The sequence below is a fragment of the Malaya genurostris genome, chromosome 3, assembly GCF_030247185.1.
Source record: "Malaya genurostris strain Urasoe2022 chromosome 3, Malgen_1.1, whole genome shotgun sequence".
NCBI classification, from domain to species: Eukaryota; Metazoa; Arthropoda; class Insecta; order Diptera; family Culicidae; genus Malaya; species Malaya genurostris.
Genome location: NC_080572.1, coordinates 243,904,182 through 243,913,844, shown reverse-complemented (window position 1 = coordinate 243,913,844; position 9,663 = coordinate 243,904,182).

Genomic DNA, 9,663 nt, shown 5'->3' with positions numbered 1-9,663 from the left:
TTTTTATACATTTCATAAGCCAACTGTTACAATAACATTTTGAAGATATTTTCAGTATAAACGATACTAAAAACTAATCGCATATTTGCGATTTTGACGACTCGTGGTTCCTTTGACTAGGGTATACAAGTTAAATTTCTTGCCTTCATCAAAAGAAAATTGATTTCACTTTCGTTATGATATATTATTGATGCATGACGGCTCTCCGAAAAATCTTGTTCATCTAAAGGTGAGATAACTAAGTGCAAGTTCCTATCTCATGCTTCCCAATTTGATGGTATTTGGTCAATAGAACAGTGTCGACTAGGTGTTATCGTCTTCTGCGTTAGTAGCAAAATGAGAGGGTACAAATTGATTTATATTAACTCAACTGCAAAAGATACATACACATATAAACGCGCGTACACACATAACGGTTCTCAGGAAAAAATTTATCTGAAGTGAATTTTAAAAGTTGTTTCCAAGGTGGGAATAATAAAAATTGCTTAATCAATTCATTCCATAATTGTGACCCTCTTGAGGTAACCAGAAAGTTCCGATCGAAACTGGGGTGGAATCATGTAAGGTGATAAGTGACTATCACCTCCTGGTGATGAAGAGGTGATCACCAGAATGTTTGGAATCACCGAAGGTGATCACTTTTACTATCACCATCACCGGTGATTGAGCCAACTTCACTCCATTTATCACCTGTCAAGAAACGTCAATTTTTCAGGAGTAGAATATGAATGTGGCGTATACCGTTGATATTAGGAGGAGTAACATATGAAAGTAGCGTATACCCATATATTTTAAAATCTAAATTTTTATTCCTATAGTTTTCAATCCTTTTCATTAATTCGAGTCATGTTTATCAATGATGATTTGTATGGATCGAAGAGTAACGTTGAAAAAAAATGCCTCGTGAGTATGGCAAACTGCGCACAAACAAATAAAAAATTCACTTGTTGGTTTATTTTGTGCCGATTTTTATTTTTCAATGGAAATCAATGTCACAGTCAGTTCTTTGGGATAAATTTGCTAGATTTGAAATGAATTGTTAGATCTTCTTGTTGTTTCACAACGGATGGCATTCCTCTCGAATGAGAAAGATCCGTTAAATAATTTTGCGTATTGTTTTCTTTCACTTTACGATTATAGCATTTCACAGAGCTTTCGAATGCTAGTTCCATTTTGGTAATTTTACCCACCGGTACTACGAATATCCACTATGATTACCAGCAACTAATTGTCCAAAAATATTGCCTTATTTAGCTCAACTCACAAGAAGAAATTTAAGAACGCAGTTTAATCTTTTTTACTCGTTCAGTTGAACGAGACTGATATGTCGCTCACTAAGTCACGGCCATCTAATTCTACTGAAAATATAGAATAGATTTTTTATGTTATTACGTTATGTGTAACAGGAGATGTCTACATTCATAAACTTATCACTTTTCCAGAAAGCAATTCATCTTTGACTTTACGAATTCCCCAATGATATTCCTTCAAACAATAATTAGCTTGAGCTTGAGCTTGAGCGACCACCCCTGGTTGCTACTCCGTTACTGATCGGGATTAGCTGAAATTGTATAGGGAGTTTCTAGATGATCCATCCTGGGACTGGTAAATCATACTTCAATGTACATCTTCTGGTAATCCCAGAATTCATTGATCAGTACCGGCGCCGGCCAGGCCCGAACGTAGATCGTCTAAGGAATGGGAAGGGATGTTAGTCCAACACTTTTTGTTACTAGAGGCCGTATATACTACTGCGCACTCCACAAGTGTCACGGGAGAATGATATTTGTTAGTAAAAATTTCAGTATTGGTATTATTCGCGGGCGACTTAGTATGTTCCGGTTCCAAGATGCTCGGATGTAACACTAAACTCATTGACTTCCCGAGTGAACGTTTCAACAATATCCTAAATTGAAGTCCCGGCATGTCTCGATTCACAGCTCTTATTCGAGAAAACTGAAGAAAAATTTGAAATACTATCGCGTAAAGAATGAAAACTTCCCTATTTTTATATAAGAAATTACGCGATACAAAATAAACGAGTGAATAGGATTTAGACAAAATAGTTGAATGCAATGAGCATTGACATATTCTAAACAGTTGTTATAAAATCATTTTAAATCACCAAATAAAGGTCAACAGATTTCACGCGCGTCTTTATTTATTATCTATTGTTCTTTATTAATTCTTTATATTGGTTGATCTGGGCAGCCGGCTACCAAGAAAAATATTAATTTATTTTTTGGAATATTAATATCAAGTGTTTTTACTACGTGTTCAATATTGTCTCTGTTATTAACTTTTTAATATCAACGGATTTGCGCAATAGTTATAGATTATTTATTTATTTATCATTCAATTTATAATCCTGACAGACAATCAATAACATGGAAGAAGAAAACATTCCAAATTCCAAACTTTTTTTCAAAGTTAGACGGAAATTGATAGGTTGAATGAAGAGATAATTTAGTAAAATTGAGTAATCAGAAGTAAAACATTGAAAATATCTGATAACTGAAAGGAAAAAGAAACTCCTGCAATTATCGCCTTTTACGACATGGAAGCAGGAACCCAGTGGATCTATTCTTGGTTCAGTTTTTTTCCGCCGGATTCCACACGGCATCTAGGCTGATACTGTCCGGAGAGAGCTAATAGGTACTATCAATCTCCTAGTGGACCCCAGCCCCTTGATATTCCTTCAAATAATAATTACAACATAAATGAATCGATTTAATTGATAAATACTACCGTTCATTCTATGAATTCTTTCAACTATATAAACTAAGTTACTTTTCATTTTGGTATTTAATTTTGACACAATATCAGTACGAAATTTATTAAAAAATTATCCTCTTCGACCAATATTGGTAGGTTATGTTTATATCAGTGGCTTAAAATTCACCTAACGGACAATAATTTATAAAGCCACTTCTCAAAAAATCAAATCACTACTAGAAGTGATAACTAAATTGCTATCACCTCCATTTTGACATGAAGGTGATTAAATCGTGGTGACTATCACCTTACGTAATGCCAACGTTTGATAGTGATGTTAGCCTTTCAGCAGTGGTGACACAACTTGGTGATTATCACCTTACATGATTCCAAATTTCCAAAAGTGATAATCACTTGGTGATAATCACCTTACATGATTCCACCCCTGTATAAATGATTACATCACTAGGGATGTCGGAAATTTTGGATTACTCGATTATTTAGTAATCGAGTACAATTTTGAAACTAATCGATTGAAATTTATTCGATTAGCTGGGTTATTATTCGATTACTCGATTATTCATTCGATTATTGCTATGGGATTTTCTTAATTATTCGATTAGCTCAATAATCGAATATTAGTTTTAAGTTAATCGATTAAATATTACTCGATTATCTGGGTTATTAATCGATTACTCGATTAATCGATCGATAATACGACATCCCTATACATCACATTGCCGTTTCAACCTTCCGAGCGAACGGACGTGATTTGGATTTACTGCGAAAGCATTGAAAACCAGTTATGTGTGTGTGATAAAGTGGTCGGACGATATTGTGTGATAGACAATAGTGCTTTTTCCTCTGATAGGTTTTTTTTTCGTATTATATAATAGAACAGTGCCTTATTGCGAGCGGTCGATCGAAACGGTACCGTTAGCCGATTATTGTTTCGCCGATCAAGGCCAAGTGTGAGGATTATAAACAAGCGGCCATTGTGTGAGGATTATAAATAAGTGTGCCTTTTCCTCTCGGAGGTTTTTTGCACATCATCAAAGCGGCGATACGCCGATCGACGAAGTCCAGCTTGGTGTCCCCCGTTGGATCTTAGTTAAGTACCTTTACTTCGTTTATTTTTATTTCTTTATTTGACCATTATATTTCCCCCCGAATCATTTGTTTTTGCGCGGAAGTAGTTCCGCTATGTCTAATTTAAAACCTGCCCCCCCCGCTCCCGATGTTCAAATGGAGACTTCCCTTGTCAGTAAAAAGTCCCGCATAAAGAGCTATCCTGATGGGCTCGCACTACCGGCCGGGCCTTACGCGGTCTATTTCCGGACCAAATCAAAGGAAAAAAAACTGAATATTTTAAAAATATCGCGGGACCTGAATTCGCGATATAATACCATAAAAAGTATAGATAGAATACGGCCAGACAAGCTCAGGGTCCTGTTTACCAGCTCAAAACAGGCTAATGAGCTTGTTCAAAATGATCCTTTTACGCTGGAGTACCGCGTCTACGTGCCAGCTCGTGAAGTCGAAATCGACGGTGTGGTCACCGATTCGAGTTTGACTTGCGAGGATATTCTTAAGTACGGGGCGGGTTGTTTTAAAGACCCCTCACTTAAAAATGTCAAGATACTGGATTGCAAGCGATTGCATTCAGTATCGATCGCCGGGGATGGAACAAAGTCTTATCCCCAATCAGACTCTTATCGTGTGACCTTCGCCGGCTCGGCATTGCCCAACTACATCCTCTTGGACCGGGTTCGTTTGCCTGTTCGTTTATTTGTACCCCGGATAATGAATTGTACCAATTGCAAACAACTGGGGCATACAGCTACCTATTGCAGCAATAAGCCACGTTGTGCTAACTGTGGGGAAGCTCATGCGGACGGCTCTTGCGGTAAGGATGCTGAAAAGTGTCTCTACTGTAAGGAGGGTCCGCATGACCTCTCTGACTGTCCCGCTTACAAACTGCGAGGAGATCGGATGAAGCGTTCCCTGAAGGAACACTCCAAGCGTTCCTTTGCCGAGATGGTTAAGAGTGCCACCCCTCCTAAACAGACAACGAATCCATATGCCTGCTTGTCAACTGACGAGAGCGATTCTGACGACCCTTTGGAAGGTCCATCTTAAGCGGTCCCTCGTAGCTGTAGGAAAAGAATGAATAAATCTTCTCATAAGCTACCTAGTAAGGGTTCGAAGGTGTCTTCCGAAGGGCTTCGAAAAGTTACAGCTAACGGGAATCGGGAAAAATCACCGAAGCAAAAAGCTCCTGGTCTCGGAAAACTCAATTCCCACCGCTTCCAGGGACTAAAAAATCCCCAAGCGTCCCTGAAAATCCACCAGAGAACCAACTAGGTGCTGGACTTATAAAGTTCTCTGATGTTGTGGACTGGATTTTTACAACTTTCAATATTTCAGACCCTCTTAGAAGCATTTTAATTGCTTTCATGCCAACAGTAAAAACATATTTGAAGCAGTTGACTGCAAATTGGCCCCTTCTTTCAGCGATTGTATCTTTCGATGGCTAAATCATCCACCGAGGTCACGGATCTAATCACTGTTTTACAGTGGAATTGCAGAAGTATTATCCCAAAAATAGATTCATTTAAATTTCTAGTAAACAATCTGAAATGTGACGCATTTGCATTGTGCGAAACTTGGCTAACTTCTGAAATACCCTTAAACTTTCACGATTTTAACATTATTCGTCTGGATCGAGATAATCCCTATGGAGGAGTACTTTTGGGGATCAAAAAGTGCTATTCTTTCTATCGCATTAACCTCCCCTCGATACCAGGTATTGAAGTTGTCGCATGTCATGTTACAATCAAAGGTAAGGACCTTTGCATTGCTTCCATCTACATTCCCCCAAGAGCCTCGGTTGGGCATCGGTGGCTCAGTGATATCGTAGAGCTCCTTCCTGCACCGACGTTGGTTTTAGGAGACTTTAACTCACACGGTACGGGATGGGGCTGTCTTCACGATGATAACAGATCAACTATGATCCATGATATCTGCGACAACTTCAATATGGCAATCTTGAATACGGGAGAAATGACACGGATTCCTGCACCACCAGCAAGACCAAGTGCGCTGGATTTATCCCTTTGCTCGACATCGCTACGGTTGGATTGCACGTGGGAGGTAATTCCTGATCCCCACGGTAGCGATCATCTACCGATCGTAATATCAATCACCAGCGGCTCAAAACCATCGAAGACAATCAATGTTTCGTATGATCTCACACGAAATATTGATTGGAATAGCTATGCGACCTCGATATCTGAGAAACTTGAAAGAACTCAACAACTTCCTCCGGAGGAAGAGTACACGTTTTTGGCTGGCTTGATTCTCGACACCGCGACTCAAGCTCAGACGAAACGTGTACCCGGCGCGAAAACTAACATCCGTCCTCCCAACCCGTGGTGGGACAAAGAATGCACAAATTTAAACGCGGAGAGAGCCTCCGCGTATAAAATATTCAGAAAAAATGGAACACCTGATAATTACCGGAATTACGCGGCGTTAGACGTTAAAACTAAGAACTTGATTAGAGCCAAGAAACGCGGTTACTGGCGTCGGTTTATAGACGGCTTAACGAAAGAAACATCTATGAGTACTCTTTGGAACACAGCCCGACGAATGCGCAATCATAACACCACGAATGAAAGCGAGGAATATTCCAACCGCTGAATATTCGATCTCGCTAAAAAAGTATGCCCAGACTCTGTTCCGGAACAGAAGATCACCCGCGCCGCGACACCAAATACAAACGAAACACCGTTTTCGATGGTAGAGCTCTCACTTGCACTCTTGTCATGTAACAATAAAGCCCCAGGATTAGACAGAATAAAATTCAACTTGTTGAAAAATCTGCCAGACCCCGCCAAAAGGCGCTTGTTGAGTTTATTCAATAAGTTCCTTGAGGACAACATTGTTCCACATGACTGGAGACAAGTGAAAGTGATCGCCATTCAAAAACCAGGAAAATCAGCCTCCGATCACAATTCGTATCGGCCGATTGCTATGCTTTCCTGTATCCGGAAATTGTTCGAAAAAATGATTCTCTTCCGTCTAGACAATTGGGTCGAAACTAATGGCTTACTTTCAGATACACAATTTGGTTTCCGCAGGGGTAAAGGAACGAACGATTGTCTTGCGTTGCTCTCAACAGAAATTCAAATGGCATTTGCTCGTAAAGAACAAATGGCGTCAGTTTTCCTAGACATTAAGGGGGCTTTTGACTCAGTTTCTATAAATATCTTATCTGAGAAGCTGCATCAGCATGGTCTTTCGCCAGTTTTGAACAACTTTTTACATAATCTATTGTCTGAGAAACACATGTATTTCGCGCATGGTGATTTGTCGACAATACGATTCAGTTACATGGGTCTTCCTCAGGGCTCATGCTTAAGCCCCCTTCTATACAATTTTTACGTAAACGACATCGATAAATGTATCAACACATCTTGCACGCTAAGACAACTTGCCGATGACAGCGTTGTGTCTATTATAGGACCCAAAGCTGGCGATCTGCAAGGGCCGTTACAAGATACTCTTGCCAACTTATCCACATGGGCTCTTCAAATGGGTATCGAGTTCTCTACGGAGAAAACTGAGCTGGTTGTATTTTCGAGAAAGCGAGAACCAGCACAATTACAGCTTCAACTAGGGGGTGAAACCATAGCTCAGGTCTTCACATTTAAATATCTCGGGGTCTGGTTCGACTCCAAAGGCACCTGGGGATGTCACATTAGGTATCTGAAAAGAAAATGCCAACAAAGAATCAACTTTCTTCGTACAATAACCGGGTCGTGGTGGGGTGCCCATCCAGGAGACCTGATCAGGCTGTACCAAACAACGATATTGTCCGTGATGGAATACGGATGCTTTTGCTTCCGATCCGCGGCGAACACTCATTTCATCATGCTGGAAAGAATTCAGTATCGTTGTTTGCGTATTGCCTTGGGTCGCATGCAATCGACTCATACGATGAGCCTCGAAGTGCTGGCGGGTGTTCTCCCATTGAAAAACCGGTTCTGGGATCTCTCATATCGTTTGCTCATTCGATGCGACATTTTGAATCCTCTGGTGATTGAAAATTTCGAAAGGTTAGTTGAGCTTAATTCTCAAACCCGTTTTATGTCCTTGTATTTTGATTACATGGCTCAGAATATTAATCCTTCTTCGTTTGTTTCCAACCGTGCTCATTTCTTGGATACTTCTGATTCTACTGTGTTTTTCGACACATCCATGAGAGAAGAAATTCGTGGAATTCCGGCTCACGTGCGCCCTCAAGTGGCCCCAAATATTTTTTATAATAAATTTAGAACAGTCAACTGTGAAAAGGTGTTTTACACTGACGGATCAAACATTAACAAGTCCACAGGCTTCGGCATCTTCAATCAAAACATCACCGCTTCTTACAAACTCAGTGATCCGGCTTCAGTTTACGTCGCAGAATTAGCTGCTATTCAGTACACCCTCGAGATCATTGAAACCTTGCCCAAAGACCATTACTTCATTGTCACGGACAGTCTAAGCTCAATAGAAGCTCTCCGGGCAATGAAGCCAGGAAAGTGTCCCCCATATTTCCTGGGGAAAATACGGGAACATTTGAGTACTTTATCTGAACGGTCTTATTTAATATCGTTAGTCTGGGTCCCTTCGCATTGTTCCATTCCGGGCAATGAAAAGGCAGACTCATTGGCTAAAGTGGGCGCATTAGAAGGTGATATTTATGAAAGACCAATCTGCTTCAATGAATTTTTCAGTATCTCTCGTCAGAAAACTCTCGAAAGTTGGCAAACTTCATGGAGCAATGACGAACTGGGACGATGGCTACACTCCATTATCCCTAAGGTATCGACGAAACCTTGGTTCAAGGGGATGAACGTGAGTCGTGATTTCATTCGCGTTATGTCACGACTCATGTCAAATCACTATACATTCAACGCACATCTCCGGCGTATCGGGATCGTGGAGAACGGGCTCTGCACCTGTGGCGACGGTTATCAGGACATCGAGCATGTCGTGTGGTCGTGCGTAGAGTATCGCGACGCCAGGCCGAAGCTACTGGAATCCCTCAGGGCCCGAGGTAGACCGCCTGAAGTTCCGGTTCGGGATGTGTTGGCGAGTCGGGATAGCTCATATATGCTTCTGATATACGAGTTTCTCAAACACATTAATATACAAGTGTAATCTGTTACATCTGGCTTAGAAAGTTCCTCCTATTTATCGACGTTGTTTCAACTGTGGCTAAGAATTATTTCTCAACTGCAGGTTCGACACTAACTTCCGCCGATTATCCCGATTCCTCATCTGTCCACCATCTTCATCGGAACTAACAAGATCTTTTTGCTGTCACTAACCTTCGCTTCCCCCCTCCCCGTCTTTTCACCATCTCGATGTCAACTAATTAGATCTCTGTCGTTTTAGTCATTTCATTCCCATATCCCCATTTTACTTCGTTTTCCGCAATATTTACTTCGCTATCTTTTTTTTTTCATTTTCTTCTGTAACAACACCATCATCGCCCACGGAAACTTATCAACAGCATGCGGGCCACCCGCCGGGTATTCGTAACCTGGGGGTGTTTCCCGCGGACCCACACGGACCGAAGAATGCGGCCAACATGAATATTCACCAACGCCATATGGAAGACTCTCATGAAATATTCAGATCACCGGCCGATCACCACATGAAGGCTGGATCTGCCAAAGTCAACCACTGCGACCCAAATATGACATTACTTAATGATACAAATGATTACATTTTTACATTACGGACTATTCATGAAATTTTTAAAGCGAATAATTATGCCTTGCGTAGATAACGATTAAGAAAATCATAAGACAATTTGTGAAAATCTCTATCTCACAATGGTATTGATTTCTTCTGGATTCATAAGCCTTAGTCTTGAAAAACGTTTAATTGACG